At 44.8% G+C, this 16,080-nt stretch overlaps 1 protein-coding gene across 2 annotated transcripts in view; it reads left to right on the top strand.

Moving 5' to 3' along the window:
* Positions 1-4,654: 4,654 nt before the first annotated feature.
* Positions 4,655-16,080, top strand: part of CPLX2 (complexin 2) — a 119,851-nt gene continuing 108,425 nt past the window's right edge. The window contains exons 1-2 of one of the 2 annotated variants that reach the window (XM_083603962.1): positions 4,655-5,024; positions 14,151-14,240. The gene's annotated coding sequence lies outside the window, so the exon portion shown is untranslated. The remainder of the gene's footprint in view (positions 5,025-14,150; positions 14,241-16,080) is intronic. The other variant, XM_083603963.1, reaches the window with a different exon arrangement.

Raw genomic sequence — 16,080 nt, 5'->3', positions numbered from 1 at the left:
TGAAAACCCCAAACAATGGTGAATTTCTCCAAAGCAGAAGAATGCGCAATAAAACAAAAGACGAAGTTCAGTGTAAATAAGTGGAACACAATGGACATTAGAGCAAAAATAATAATACAGTACTACTAATGATCATAGAGAGCCAGTGTGGTGTAGTGGTTAAGAACAATAGACTCATAATCTGGGGAACAGGGTTCGATTCCCCGCTCCTTCACATGCAGCTGCTGGGTGACCTTGGGCTAGTCACACTTCTTTGAAGTCTCTCAGCCCCACTCACCTCACAGAGTGTTTGTTGTGGGGGAGGAAGGGAAAGGAGATTGTTAGCCGCTTTGAGGCTCCTTCATGTAGTGATAAAGGGGGTATCAAATCCAAACTCTTCTTCTCTTCTTCTTCATAATCCAGGAAGAGATTTTGAGGTTGGAGTGGATATTTCAATTAAAATGTCTACTTATTGTGTGGTGCATTCATAGCTGGAACACTGTGTGCAGGCATGGTCATCACAGGACATCACATTACAGGGAAAGGTGTAGAAAACAGCAGTCAAAATGTTCGAGGTGCTGGAGCAATTCCTTATGAAAAAGTCATTGGTGCCTCTGTAGTTTGGAGGGGAAGATAACTATGACTGTCCTAGAGCCTTATAAATTTATGCACAGTGTTGAGAAGGTGGGAAAAGAACTGTCCCCCTTCTCCCATAATGCCATAATACCAGAATTTAGGCTCATCCAGTGAAATTGACTATGAGAAAATTCAAGGCAGACAAAAGTATATATACTTCTTCCCAAATTATTTCATTAACATGGAATTTGTTGCCACAGGATGCAGTGGATTACATGGCTTAAAAAAGAGCTTAGACAAATTCTGGGAAGAATGTCAATCAATAGCTAATGCTATGAGCAGTGATAAATAAATGAGATTCACCCAGGTTCAGAGGCAGTACGCTCCCGAATCCCAGTTGCTGGGGTCAACAGCAGGTAAGGGCTTTTGCCTTCATGTCGTGCCTGAGGGCTTCCCAAAGGCACTTGGTTGGCCATTGCAGGAAGCAGGATGCTGGACTTACTTGACAGGCAGAGGGCCTTCTCGGTGGTGGCGCCCGCCCTGTGGAACACCCTCCCATCAGATGTCAAGGAAATAAACAACTATCTGACTTTTAGGAGACATCTGAAGGCAGCCCTGTTTAGGGAAGTTTTTAATGTTTGAAGTTTTATTTTGTTTTTAGTGTTCTATTGGGAGCTGCCCAGAGTGGCTGGGGAAACCCAGCCAGATGGGCGGGGTATAAATAATAAAATCATTATTAGGCTTTTGGTCTGCTCCTACAAGCTAGTTCTTATACTCTATGGGGCCTCCACACAAGCCGTTTACTTTGCATCTGCAGTGCCCCAGGCACTCATTTTCAGGTGCATGACATCGTACTGGCACTGAAGATGTCCTGATTCCCCCCTCCCACAACTTGGATTGTGTAGGTTTCCCCTAAATGTGGGGGAACACAATAAGTAAATGGTACAGTCATGAAAACTGGCTGTTTCAAATCCAGCTGGAAGCATAACTATTCAGTGTTTGGAGGTGGTGATTTTCTGAGACCTTATTTGATACTTTTTGGGGTACGGCATACCACCACGGCCCTTCTGCTCCATTTTGGTTCATCACAGCACACCTGGGCCAATCTGTTTCTGCAACAGCAAGTTGCCTAATTCTTTTCACTTCGAAGCAGCAGCTGCTGAAAATGGTGCTGCACAGCAGCAACAAGACACATTCGGTCTCCTTGAGAGGGTGAGCATGAAAATTTCAGGAGCAGCTCCACAACAGCCACAGAAATATTGTTTTGAGTGTATTTCTCAAGGCATAACTGCATGGGGGCTCCATCCAGTGTTACCTGTAGCTTAAAAAAAAAAAAATCTTAGTAGTGGAGCTGGTCTTCTTCACCACTGTAACGCCAACCCTACCCATTTCCAATGCTACTGTTTTTAATTATTTTTTATCTGCTCTACTATGGAAAAGAAAAAGCAGGTGCAGCTGTTACACACAGTATAGGTGCTGTAGGAGTTGTTGTACTGCTCCACTATGCAGCTTCACACATACGCCATAGGCGCTGTGGGAGCTAGAAGTATGAAGGCAGCAGCAACTGCACAATGGCACACTTTCTGTGGGCGTACAATTGCTAATTCCTGCTTTGTTATTAGTGCACATGCTTAGTGAAATGAAGCAGGTAGTGCATGCGAAACAACAAGAAAAAGAAAGGTGTGAGCCAGGCATAGGGAACAGAGGTGGTTTAGGGTGATGTGACCAGTGGGCACTGCGCTGCAGGGGGCACCGCAACAATGATGTAGAAAGGAGTGCAAGAGGTGGGGGCACCCTCCCAGGCCAATCCTGGCCCATCAGGCCTCCCCACTTGGCCTATGAAGCTGTTTTTCTCCTGAAATTACACCCACCATACATGGCATCACACCTGACCTTAGGTGTGATGCAGGTGGAGAGGCAGCTGCAGAAAGCAGGATTGAACTTCCTACATAGCAGCAGATGCACAAGAAGTTCAATCCTGCCCTTAGCTATATCTTCCCCGCACAAGGGAGGCCACCTATCATCAGGTGTCAATGGCAGCTGACTGATAGGTAGGTGGTCCCAACCACCTGTCAAATTTGGCCTGCCAGGTAAGGTAAAGGTAAAGGTAACCCTGCCTGTTCAGGCCAGTCTTGCCAGACTCTAGGGTTGTGCGCCCATCTCGCTTAAGAGGCCGGGGGCCAGCGCTGTCCGAAGACACTTCCGGGTCATGTGGCCAGCGTGACAAGCTGCATCTGGCGAGCCAGCGCAGCACACGGAACGCCGTTTACCTTCCCGCTGGTAAGCGGTCCCTATTTATCTACTTGCACCCAGAGGTGCTTTCGAACTGCTAGGTTGGCAGGCACTGGGACCGAACGACGGGAGCGCACCCCGCCGCGGGGATTCGAACCGCCAACCATGCGATCGGCAAGTCCTAGGCGCTGAGGTTTTACCCACAGCGCCACCCGCGTCCCAACGGCCTGCCAGGTACACTGAGCTAAAAGGTTTCCCCACCCTTGGTCTATGCATAGACAAAATATGCACATTCAGTCATGTAGTGACCACTGATGTGAATGACAGAGGGTTCTATCTATCTAAGTTCTACTGAAAGTAGTCCCACTAAAATTAATGAACATAAGTTAATAATGCCTATTCACTTCAGTGGGTCTACTCCAAGGAGGCCTGCCATCTGATATAATCGAGTCCCATCCCCAATGTGGGGCTCAAAGCCACGACCCTGAGATTAAGAGTCTCATGAGCTTTGTATCTTGTCAAGGAAACCCCACACAAACTGATCATTAACACAGCATGGAGATTCCATTTAGTCATGTGTGAGATCTACCGGAGATCTACTCTGAACACATTTCAGTAATTCAGTTCTGAATGCATTTTTACAAAACAAGAACCTCTGGAACAGGGATACACATCTCAACTGGCTAGGGGAAACCTTGGGCCCTCCAGATGTTGTAAGTACATCTCTCATCAAACCCAGAAAGCATTGGGGCTAATGGGAGCTGTAGGCCAACAACATCTGGAGGGTAAAACCTAAATAAATATCCTCCTTTAATGCTCCCCCCCCCCCCGTGCGCGCCTTTTCAATTTTCTAATCCACTATTCTTCAGGAGGAAGCAGAAACCCATTACAACCAGCCAGAGAAAAACAAAAGCTGGCAGCCTAAGATTTGTCTTGGTTTCTGCTCAAATCCAGCTCCTAATACCTTAGGGCTTGGCTTCCCATTTTAACTAATGACCTCATCAAAATTCTGTGAAAAACTTATTTATTATTTATCGTCTCATTTCGCTCCTTACTCAACCCGACTTTCCCCTCAAGTGACGAGAACCTAGAAGCCGATGACAAACGTCCTACCTGGAGGATGCAAATGAATGGTTAGGGGGGGGGGCTTTTATGTACACGCCCCCCCAAAGGCTCGAACAACCTTCATACAGAGAGAAATAAAAGCCAGCCTTTTCGCACGGTCAAAAGCGGTAGGTTTGTTGGAAGAGGAGATGGGGAGTCCCGCTTTAAGATCTTGAGCTCTTCTTGCATAGAAAACCAAGCGCGGCTTTCGCGTTTTAAGAGGAGCATAGAATTGTAGCAAAGGAGCCAACTTCTAGAAGCCGAGGTCCCTTCGCCCCCCCCAATAAAATATTTGAGGATCCCCCACAAAAGGGCATTGCCATTCAAATAGCGTGCGTCATGTGAACGATTATGCGGGGCGCGGCTTTCCTGCCCCCACCCAATATTTCATTCAAGTTGGCACCCCTGAATTGTGGAGTCGGAAGGGGCCCCACGGGTCATCTAGCCCAACCCCCTGCAATGCAGGAATCTCCACAGAGTATCACAGGATAGCCAAATCACGCGGTCGATCCTCAGGAGGGACAAATAAGTGCCTCTTTCCCCACTCCTCCGCCCGCAAATGGGTGGCTCCGCTCTTCTCTCCCCACCGCCTTAAACGTGCTTATTCCCCCCACCCCGAGCTTCCCAATCCTGTCGCTCAACCCCGAGCTTTCCCGGCCACAAACGGCTTGTGCGGTGCAGAAGCGCGCCTGTCGCTCTGCCCCGTGCTCTCCCCTTCTATCTGCCTGACACGTCGGCTCGCTCTCCGGGAACGACGTGAGGGAAAGAGAGAGAAAAAAGCGCGCCTTCTTCGCCGCCTCGCCTCGCGGCTCTCCCCTTGCGGCTGCAAGGAAACAATGGTCTGGAGCCCGTCGCCGCCGCCGCCGCTACGACCAATGTATAGATAATGTGCGAGCCTCCCTGCCGGGCTCGAGGCGGCTATTTTTAGCAACGCCCGCAAGATCCCCCCACCCGGCGCGCTCTTCCCTCCCCTCGCCCAAGCCGGGAGTGGAAGCGCCGCCGTGCAGGGCAAAGGGAGCCGACGAGGCACCGGCTGCTGCTGCGACTCCGCTTCCCCGCCCCCTTCCGCGGAGCGACCCGGGCGGCCGGCGCCGCAGGAGCCCTTCCTTCCACACGCTGCGCCAGGCGCCCAGGTGGGTTATGGCTGTTTGTGGTGTTGTCGTCTCGCTCGCCGCCGCCGCCGCCGCTTCTCCCTCAGCCGCCCCGCCGGCGAGGCCCAGCGCCTCTTGCCCAGCAAAGAGCGAGCGAGGGAAGCGTGCCTCTTTAACCCCCTCGGGGCTGGGCGTGTCCGCGCCGCCGCCGCTTCCCGCTCGCCGGCTCCGAAATGGTGGACGCGCCGAGGCGGGGGAGGAAGGTTTGGGACGCAGGTGGAAAGGGCGACTCTTCCAGCCAGGCGGACGCCCACCTCCCTGAGTCTCCCCCCCCCCCGGCGGCTTTTCCTGGCTCTGCTTTCCGGCAGTGGCAGGAAAGGGCCTAGCTTGTGTCTCTGAGAGCAGCCACCTCTCCACCTCTCTCGCTCCCTTCCTTCCCAAACGAGCCAAGCAGCCCCATCTATTCGCGCCTGCGGTGTGTGCACGGGGGAAAGAGCTCCGGGCTGTTTTGCCTTTTATTTCGGCTTCACCAGACACTCCAGCCTCCAGTCATGGAGGCTTCTGCAAAAGCCTCCCATTTCCTCTCGCTTCCCCTCCCAGCTCCTATTAATAGCAGGGGTGCTTTTGTCTTGCCTTTCGCATCCGTTAATTATTCTCATTACTGGGACGGGGTAGGGAGCGGGCAAGGAGAGCTGAAGAAGGAAAAAGAACAAGAGCGGGCGCGGGGTGGGGAGAGGAGGCAGCCGCCCAATCTCTTCTTATATATACAGGGTAATAAAGGAGCTTTCTGCAGCCTGGTGGGTGGGGTGGGGGGCGATGTGTGGGGGTGCTGTGGGATTCCCCCACGTACAGACACGCACAAGCCCCTCCCCCAGCCCGTGCTACGCTATAGGCGCAGGCCGCGAGGTGGGCCTGCTCTGGTAGAGCCGAGGTTAACAGATAATGCAACTGGGGGGGCCTCTCACCAAAATCTGAATCGATGCCTTCTGCACTCTCACACCCCCAGAATCAAATAGGAAAAAATCTGTAAGGGGGAAATGGGGATTTGAACACAAATAAAGGCCTCTTGAATTTAATGTATAAGCAGATCTGCCCCCAGTCCCTGGAAGGATTTTTAAAAATGTACTGGCTTTGAGGTCTGTACAGAGGATGGAGTCCTAAAAGGCTTCACCACATAGATAATGCAACTATATTGTGTCCTGCGGAAGGAATGGCAATTCTGTTTTATTTAGTTTCGGTTATCAGATCTGTGCACTGGCTGTCTAAACATGCACTGCAACAGATGGCTTGTAGCTGAACAGGACTGGTGCAGCACCAATGATGGTACCGTGGTGCTTTGTGCTCCAAACCTGGTTGTGTCACACAACCCATCCCTGTCTGGTGTACCTTAATAAATAAATAAAATTATTTTCAGTGTATCTGAAGAAGTGTGCATGCACACAAAAGCTTATACCCAGAACAAACTTAGTTGGTCTCTAAGGTGCTACTGGACAATTTTTTAATTTTTTCATTTATTTCGGCTGCGTCAGACTACCTACCTGAATCCGGTGTACCTTAAGAGGCACACAGGGCCTGAGCAAAACCATAACCTCAAAAACGTCCCTGGATGTCTCAGATCTCAGTAGTGGAATAGCAACTCATGCGTGTGTGTGTTTTGTTATATATTTTAAATGTTTTATTCCGAAGCTGTATCTTGGTGTTTTTTGTTATGTGTATGACCTGCTTTATTTATTTATTTTTCTTACGTACATTGTTTTGAGAGAGATATTATTATGTTACTAAAAATGTGGGATTTTGTTGTTATTATTAGCAGTAGCAGTTGCATTGAATATGGAATCTGTATTTTAAAAATATGTATAGTAGTTGGGCTTTTTTATGAGACATGCAAATTGCTTTGATTTCTTGAAATTGCAAGATTGCAATTTGGAGTTTGCACCAACATAATATTTTGACCATACCCGTGTCAAACCATTATTTACAATGGTGTATTTATAAATCAAAGATTAAAATCCTGTTCTTTCTTTGATCAGTGACAATAATATGTCATCCAGAGTAATATGGATTACTTTCCCCTTAACCATTCTTACACCTTCGTTAAGGGAAACAGAAGAACAGCAGCAATTTTCTCTTTTGCCAAAAAACCGGTTTGGAAGGATGGGGTGGTTGGTTCAGTCTGTACAGTGATTGCAATAGTTCTCTCTTTGTTTATCCATAACAAATTAAGATGGTTTATTTAGGATTACACAAATCTACTTCATGAAATGCACTAAAAGGTAGGGGGGATGTCTTCTTTTCCCTGATACTTGAACAAAGGCACCTTTAGCCAGGTCAGATGTGGCACTGCTGAGCACTGGGTATCAAATTTGACCTTATGGCAAAGGTCTGAACACCTTTTTCACTTTCAGATTGTGACAAAGTGCTTACTCATGGTAGCTGTTGAGGTAGTGGTATTGTTTAATTGTGGTTTTCATCATGTGACTACATCTGTTAATGCATTCAGCATTTTGTATATAGTATTGGAGGGGGGAAATCCTATGGTAAGTAGGGGTACAAGAGTGCTAGAATTCTTTCAAGTAGTCTGGATCACTCTATTCTCTGCTATTGTTCAGAAGGATAAAAGCCCCCCATCTTGACCTGGCTTTCTTTACTTGCTTTTTCCAACACTGTGGGCAACACCTGCTTATCCAATGGGATGAGAAGAGAACAACAGAGGGAGGAGGAAGGAAGGGAAAGCTGAGGTTGATGAAGTGAGTAGGGCAAGCACATATTTATGTGGAACAAAAATATTTGGACAGCTGGTAATTTTTGGAGTCTTGCCTTATTGTGTCATTTATCCCAAACCATGTTCCTAAGCTGGCCGTGAACCAGAAATACAGACATGTGGCAAAAATCTGTGGATATTTTATGGAGCGCATAAATTATGGTGACAACATGTTGATGCTTTCAGCAGAAAACATGATAACTGAATGCACCTGTGGCAGTGAACAAGATGATAAGAGTAGTGAGTTGTTTGTTGTACAGATTATGTGGAGAGTAACCTATTTCAAATACATAAAAGTGTATATGCTCTGTATTAGTGATCTTCAAACTGTGTACCTTCAGTTTATCATTTCATCCTCATTGACTTGACTGCCAAGGATTTGCTGTAAGATGCTTCTACTTTGATTTAGACCAAGATTTAATGTACACAGTCAGTTCTCACAGAGCACCAGCCAAATGCAGTGAACCTCATTTTTGTCCTCTCAGGACTACAACACTTAACACATCTAGTATTCTTCTCTGGCTGTGAGAACTGCAGCTTAAAGTTGGTAGCAGAGTCATGTTGCAATTTAGGGAAGCTTTTCCATCTTTACTGATCTTCTCAACTGTGATAGGGTGCAACGTTTAATCAATTAATCTGTTAAGATTAATGGATAGAAAACAATTTTAATTAACTAAAACAGTGTCCTCCAATAAACCAGGCAGCATATTTTTAAAATAAAAAAGTTGTTACGGATACAAACAAAGCTTATTAAAACTACAGGTGGCAAGTAACATCTTGAAGGAGGCATTCCTTCCTTTCACACAGGAGACAATGTTTCTCCTAAAAAGGCTACCTGCTAGAACACATGTTTACATCATTAAAACAAAGTATATGTCTTGTTTCAGAGCTATTGTTTTACCTACTTTCAAATTTCTAGGCTAAGATTTCTTTAATCATGTGCCAGCCCCACTTGCTGAGCTTCCAAAGAACCCCAGCTTTTCCTGGAACAAAGTTTTAAAAGCCAGTGTTAGTGAACAACGAAAACCAGCCATGGTTTGTAAGATGTCTCAAAGCTTCTGCTTGGGGAATAAGATTTATGCCTGGAGATGAGGAAGCACACAAAAATTCTGCCAGAAGTCACTGTCCACTAATCCTTTGGGTGTTAGAGCAGGGCAGGGCACCTTGTAACCCTCCAAATGTTATTGGTTGCCAGCTCCCATCAGCCCCAACCAGCATGGCCAGTTATGGTCCAACAGCATCTGGGGGCAACAGGTTCCTCATCTCTGTGTTAGAAAGCTTGCATCATCACCCTTGTACCATTTCTGGGATACTGGTAGCACCATTATTTCCTGTTCAGAAGAATCCAGAAGCATCAGAAAGGATAACACTCTACTGATAAAGATGGAGCTTTGAAACTTCTTTGAATGCAGCTGGGGGTTTGTTTCTTCCAACTGCTGTGTGCACCAGCATTAGTATTGAAATCATCACAGCTAGACATAGCTATTAACACCTTGGAGAGGTAGATGAGAAATTGAGTTCACACCTTAACCCTTCCTAGTGTTTTATTTGGAGTAGTTTGTACTCAAGATAGCTAAACGGGCCCAACAGGATTTTCATAGATTTTATTTTTTTTACATGAGAAAAGGAGATAAGTCAGATTGTCAGATCATTATTGTGTTGGTTGCGTTACAGTAGCACCTAGAATCCCCTGTGAGATGAGCAGTGAACACACATAGTAAGAAAGAGCTGCACATCCTGCCCTGGTGAGTCCTGAGAGCAGAATATAAGCAAGGCCAAGATCATTGTTTGGAGAGACATAGCCAGATCAGTGAAAGGGAGAAAAAATCCAGATTTCTTGGTTCTCCTGTCATTTCTTTCTGCACTCACTAGCCCATATGTTGTTTGCTTGTTTTTAAAAATATTGAACCATATACAATAAAAACTTCAGACACAATCCAATAGAAAATAAGCGTCTTTACATAGAGTTGTCTCCCTGAGAAATAAATATGTGTGTGCTTACCTTCCTCCATTGCCTTCAGTGTTACTTGGGATTTTCTGGGAACAAGTCTTACTGAACTCAATAAGACATGCTTCTGAGTCAATGGGTATAAAATGTCACTGTTAACTGCTTCAGATTGGTTGGCTCTGTTGTGGGCAGAAGGTAGATTGGGATCTACTCTGGAATATTCAAGCTTTGTGTTTGGAAGAAGGGTTTTCCTACACTGCTGCGGCTGGCTGCTATAGGTAGCAGAGAAGGGCTGTACCTGATATTGTGGTTTCTGCTGATTCTTCTTACCTTTTAGTGCAGTGAGTTGTTTTGGGACTACAATTCCCATCATCCCTGACCACTGGTCCTGTTAGCTAGGGATGATGGGAGTTGTAGTCCCAAAACAGCCGGAGGGCCAAGTTTGGCAGTCACTGTTTTAGTTCAAGTGAAGTTGTTTGTGGAGAAGCAGATAAGCATCTTTATCCTGTTTCTTCCTTGAGCTGTCTGTCTACAGGTTCCTGAACCCTCCCTGCATCTCCCTTTCAGAAAAGATGGCTTGTTTGGGGGTGAAAAATGAACTTGCATGAGGAAATCCTGTTAAACCTTATCATAGCACCAGACTAATGTGGTTGCAGAGAAGATCCGGCTTCCTTCTGGCAAGGGTGATTTATATAAACTCCAGTTTTATACTTCAAGAGGTTTAGGTTGTGAAACGGAGTAATCAAATACATAAAATAAGAAGGATCTGGTTCCAGATTAGTCCCACAATTTCACTTTCATTAGGCTTGGAGCGGATTCACAAATGCATATGTTGCTGACTTGAGAACTGCAAGATATATGAAGTTATGAGTTGCCAAGTGTGAATGAGGCTTCACATATCAAACTCCGCAGATACCTCCATCCAGCACAATTGTTTTCAGTGGAGCCAGTTCAAACATTCAACTGTGAGCTATTTCCGTGCATGTGCAGGGTCTTCTGCATGCTCACAACCTGGCCAGAATCAGGTAGATATTCCAATTTTATGAACTGGTGACTCTACATGGGGATCCAGGCATGCATACATTGTAACTAGTGCAATTACAGCAATTATTCTTTTTTCCTTAGAAGATTCTGTGTTTGACCAGCAGATTTAAATCCCACAATGGATTGTGAAGTTTAGTTGGATTTGGAGTCCCTGCCTGTTTGTGTTTCCATGTAGTTGGTTTGCTGAATCCAGTGCTTGGCATCTGGATAAAATACCCTCCAAGAATTGTCTTCCAAGGTCAAAACAATGTACAGGTAGCCAAAATAGTTTCTGACAGTGGCTAAAACTAGGTGCATGAGGGGAAACGTACAAGGCACTGGAGTCGTTATTGAATGATCCATTTTCTGTCATTTACTCACAGCTTCTGCCAAGGAGAGGAACATCTTGATAATGAGATTGTATTCCCTGACCAACTTGGCTTGACGCCATTACTGGATTGACTCTCTCTATTAAAAAAAAAAAAAATCTAATACACTGTTAAAGCCAGTTTTATTCTTTACTTCCACAACATTCCTAGCAAATAATTCCACAGATTAAACTATGTGGAAAACTATGATCCTAAAAGATGTAGCAATAAAAAAGTTAGCATAGGTACCTTCAGTTCCATAGTCTTGTAGAATCATAAGGCTGAATAGCATGTTAAAGTCTGCTCAACTGAGGCAGAGTGTGATACACACAAATCTTGTCCTTTGGGAACCCATTGTTTTGTTGTTAATGTTTGTAATCTGATGGAGGTGATTGTGATTTGTGAAAGGTTATGCCAGAACAATTGTGTTAGTGTCTAGGGTCCCACTAAAGTCTCTTTTTTGTATACAACTAACTGATATATAACTAACTAACTAACATGGGTGGCGCTGTGGTCTAAACCACAGAGCCTAGGGCATGCCATTCAGAAGGTCAGTAGTTTGAATCCCCGCAACAGGGTGAGCTCCTGTTGTTCAGTCCCAGCTCCTGCCCACCTAGCAGTTCAAAAGCACATCAAAGTACCGCTTTGGCGGGAAGGTAAATAGGTACCGCTCCGGCGGGAAGGTAAACGGTGTGTCTGTGCGCTGCTCTGGTTCACCAGAAGCGACTTCGTAATGCTGGCCACATGACCCAGAAGCTGTCTGCGGACAAACACCGGCTCCCTCGGCCTATAGAGCGAGATGAGCGCCACAACCCCAGAGTCGTCTGCGACTGGACCTAACAGTCAGGGGTACCTTTACCTTTTAAACTGATAGTTATAGGACTTCCACCAGAGATTCAGTCTGTATGAAATTATTCTCATGTGCCGTATCACCCAGCGAACGTCATGATTGAACAGGTATTTGAACCTGAGTCTTCTGTGTCTAAACCTACTAACCCACCCTGACTTCCCCACTGCCTTCCTAACCATCATCATAATCCCATAGGCAAGCAATTGGCGCATTCTAGGCAGAGTTCATCAGTGGGACCAGAAGAGCACACAGGAATTCAGGCAAGAAACAGGACCTTGGAGAGCTCCAAGAGGCACCTGACATAGTTCAAGCTGGATACAAACCACCAAGTTCGGCAAAGATCTGGAGCTCACTGAAGGCTGATAAATATGGGCACCCAGTTCAGGGGGTGAACTCTCCAGGATCTCAGGCATGGATCTTTCAGTGATCCTTTTAACTGGAGGTGCCAAGGATTGCTCCTGGGAGCTTCCATGAGCAAAGCCTGTTGTCCACTCCTCCATGAAAACATGGGCTGTGTTTCCCACTAAGGGTTCATAAAACAGGTGCTTGGTCAAGACTATAATTTTCAGAGCATTTGTATTATAATGTCCAAATCATTCACATATATATATATATATATATATATATATATATATATATATGAATGATTTGGACATTATAATACAATATAATACTATATATAATATAGTATATAATATATAATATTATATAATTATATATAATATTGTATTATATATAATAATACTATATATAATACAATATAATACTATATATAATAATGTCCAAATCAGATGAGGGAGAGCTCTTCTCAAAGCTCCTAAGTTTGTAGCTAAAATAAATTAGAGAAAGTTAATACATTCATGCAAAGGAATAGACTTCTGTGTCTAAACCTACTGGTCAAGAGACACAAGAGCCTCACATTCATACACATTCACAGGGTTCTACCAGCTTCATCTGTGCTGATTTCTTTCTGGCTAATGGGACCAATTCTGGTCATCCTCTGTCCCTTTTTCTTCCCTGATTTGTGTGCTGTCAGTGTAGACAACACTGATAATCAATTTGGAGGTGGGGGAGATCCTTGCCAGCAACATTATGGGAACAGTCCAGTGTACAACATTTGTCATATTTGAGAACTTAGCAGGACTCTCAGCAGAGATGGAATCTTGCCAGCCAGAGTGTTTGTGGGAAAGGAATGGAACCAATGTGATGTAGCCACTGCTGCCATGAAATACTGGGACAGCCCAGTGTTCACACTGAAGGCAGAATCAATACACATCTGAAAATTCTGAAGATTAAAAAGGGAAATGTGTTTTAAAAAACTGATATCTAAAACAAATGTGGAAATGACCATGGAAACTAATCTGGAATCAACTTAGTTTATCTTTCCCTTACCACGTAGCACACCCATCTCTGTGACAAATCTGTCAGAGTGGCTAGGACAGGAGTCTAGGGATGATCTACGTGACAGAAGGAAAGTGGAATGAAGCCCATTTGTAATGGAGGTTGAGTAACTCTTAGGGGGAAAGCATGGAAACCAGAAATAAAAGACAGAGACAAACACTGGATTGTTATGGGGGGTGGGACAGAGAGAGATGTTTTGAGACAATAAGCTACACATGTTTGGAATTCCTGGGTTTTTTTTCCTTTTAAAACAGGATGGGAGTAGTCTGTATTGGATCAGAGCAGTTGTGCCTGTCTTCCTGGAGGACAAAGAAGCAGCTGATGGGGTGGGGAGCATGTAAACCAGGAAAACAACATGAGGGGAAAGGTCCAAATATCACTCCCCCCCTTTCAAGCAACACTGCTCCAGTCAAATTGAAGTTCACCACGACTGCTTTAAAGTCATAACAAATATGTCAGGAGATTAATCATGGATCTCTCACGTGATGTCTCATTTGGCGCTGAATAGATGGCTGAACCAGAGATTCTGGAGAGGGAACTGCATTTGGAAAATAATGAGATGGTGTCCTAAGGGAGTCATTGCTAAGCAGAAGTGCATGTGATGTGCTTTCTAGTCTTCTGTTGTGGCTGTTGCCTCTTATAATGGAAGTTCCGGCTCATCGTGTAAGTTATAGACTGTTGCTGCTGCTATAGTACAGGGTTTGGTTCTGCTAGCTAAGGTCCACTGAGCTAGGCCAGGAGTGGCACCAAAAGGAAGAGCAGGAGTGCAAGTCCAAGCTCTCCTTATCTTGTCCTCTTCATCTACATGCCTTTCTAGGGTCTGTGCTGCCTTTGACATGCACTGCCTGACTGAGGAGCCCTGGTTTTAGTTACCTGAAGGAGCACCTGCCTGTAGATCAACAGCAAGGTAGGCGCATTTCTCTTATGGTTCCAAGTTGCTGCTTATATATTTATTTGTTATATGAATCACCTTTTGCATACATCTCAATGTGATTTACAAATATACAATAAAAACTCAAAACAGTTTTTTTAAAAGAGTGCAAAAACAACTAAAGAAATGTTTTTAAATTGATACAAAATGGCCATGTTGGTTTTTGGCAATTATGGTTTCTGGTATGGGAGTGAGAGCATTTTCACGGGTTGACTCCATTATAATGTTTCGGTGATTGTCCTTTTTTTCACTTTGTAACTTAACTTGTTTTCAAATTGTTGCCTTGATACTATTCTACTGAATGTTAGCACCATTCAATGAAGACGTCAACCCAATGTATGGCAGTTGTAGAAAAGATTTCATGTTAGGGGATCATTGGGAACAGGACTGAAAATGCAACTGCCGATATCATGCTACTGTTATACAAATATATCCTTGTAAAAGTATCAAAACGTAGAGAAATTAAGATGGTGCCTTTTATCAGTTATGCACTTTCTTAGGATAGTATGTCAAAGTTGGTTGGTTTTCTTCGAAGCCTGATACTAGTTCTTTTTGTGCTGATTTCTAGATAGCTACAGGGAAAATCACTGCCTTTAATTTGGGGTCTTCTGAGTGCTTCCTTTGTCTGGCAGGGGAAGAGGAAACTTAAGTGACACCTGGCATTCTTCTCAAGCTCCTTTTACCCAACTCCTCCACACAGTGCATTGCATTTCCTTTGCCATAAATATTTATGGGCCGGAGTCACCGTACATGTGCATTTATATATGATATTAAGGATGTGGATAAAGACCAGCTGTGCAAGGATAGGCCAAAGGGACCTATGGTGCCCGTGATAGCATTGAGGCCAAATGCATTACAGATCTTTAGCGGAGAATGGAATTTGGACCCATTTGCAGGAACTGGGAAGAGAGAACACAGATGAATAGTGAGAAAAAGGCTCAAATGTTTGAAAAGAAGCTCCCCTTCAGGCTGAGGCCTTCAGGTAGTTCAGAAACTCCCATCTCTGGTGCAGCAAACTACTCAGCTGGGAAGGGTGGTTGTATGGGTGTTTAATAATGCATGACATGGAGACTTAGGGCTTTGTTCACTCTGTACAAATTATAAATAATAATAATAATAATAATAATAATAATAATAATAATAATAATAATATAGTAAGAATAAGAATAGTCTCCCCTTTAGGGTAGCTAGAACTAGCGAGCAGCATTCCATTCTGTTTCCTTGGGATTATTCACAAGTCACTGGGCATCTAGTGATCTGTCTGACTAAAACTGCTTTCAGTTTTAAGTAGTTTCCAAGGATGCCAGTTGCCAGAGATGCTGGGAAATGTAGTCCAGTAACACCTAGAGGGCCACATACTCCACATCCCTGCTCAATGCTCTCACTTAAGTAGTTGTCTTATTCCAGGCCCATGAGGGATTTGCCCATGGAGTCCAATATTTGTTTCAATGTGCCACACATCCCTATGGTAACGCACACTATGATTCGGGAACCTGCTTTTACAGCTGTGGAATTTGGCCTATGGCCTATGGCCTATCAGGCCTATGGCCCATCCAGCACAGCAGCCTGTTCACACAGTAGCCACTCTGATACCTGTGGGAAACCTGCAAGCAGGATTCAGGCAAAGAAGGGTACTCTCCCCTCTTGTGGTTTCTAGAAACTGGTCCTCAGAAGCACCACTGCCTCTAACCATGAAGGCAGAGCAGAGCTATCACAGCTGGTAGCTGTTGATAGCCCCCACCCCCATGAATTTTATCTAACTCTATATATCAATCAGATTATTTATGGCAGAGCCACTCACATACACATAGACCAC

This window comes from Podarcis filfolensis (genome assembly GCF_964270895.1).
Source record: "Podarcis filfolensis genome assembly, chromosome: 2".
Classification (NCBI taxonomy): Eukaryota; Metazoa; Chordata; class Lepidosauria; order Squamata; family Lacertidae; genus Podarcis; species Podarcis filfolensis.
The sequence above is the reverse complement of the archived record's forward strand: the minus strand, read 5'-3'. Positions and strand labels throughout refer to the sequence as shown.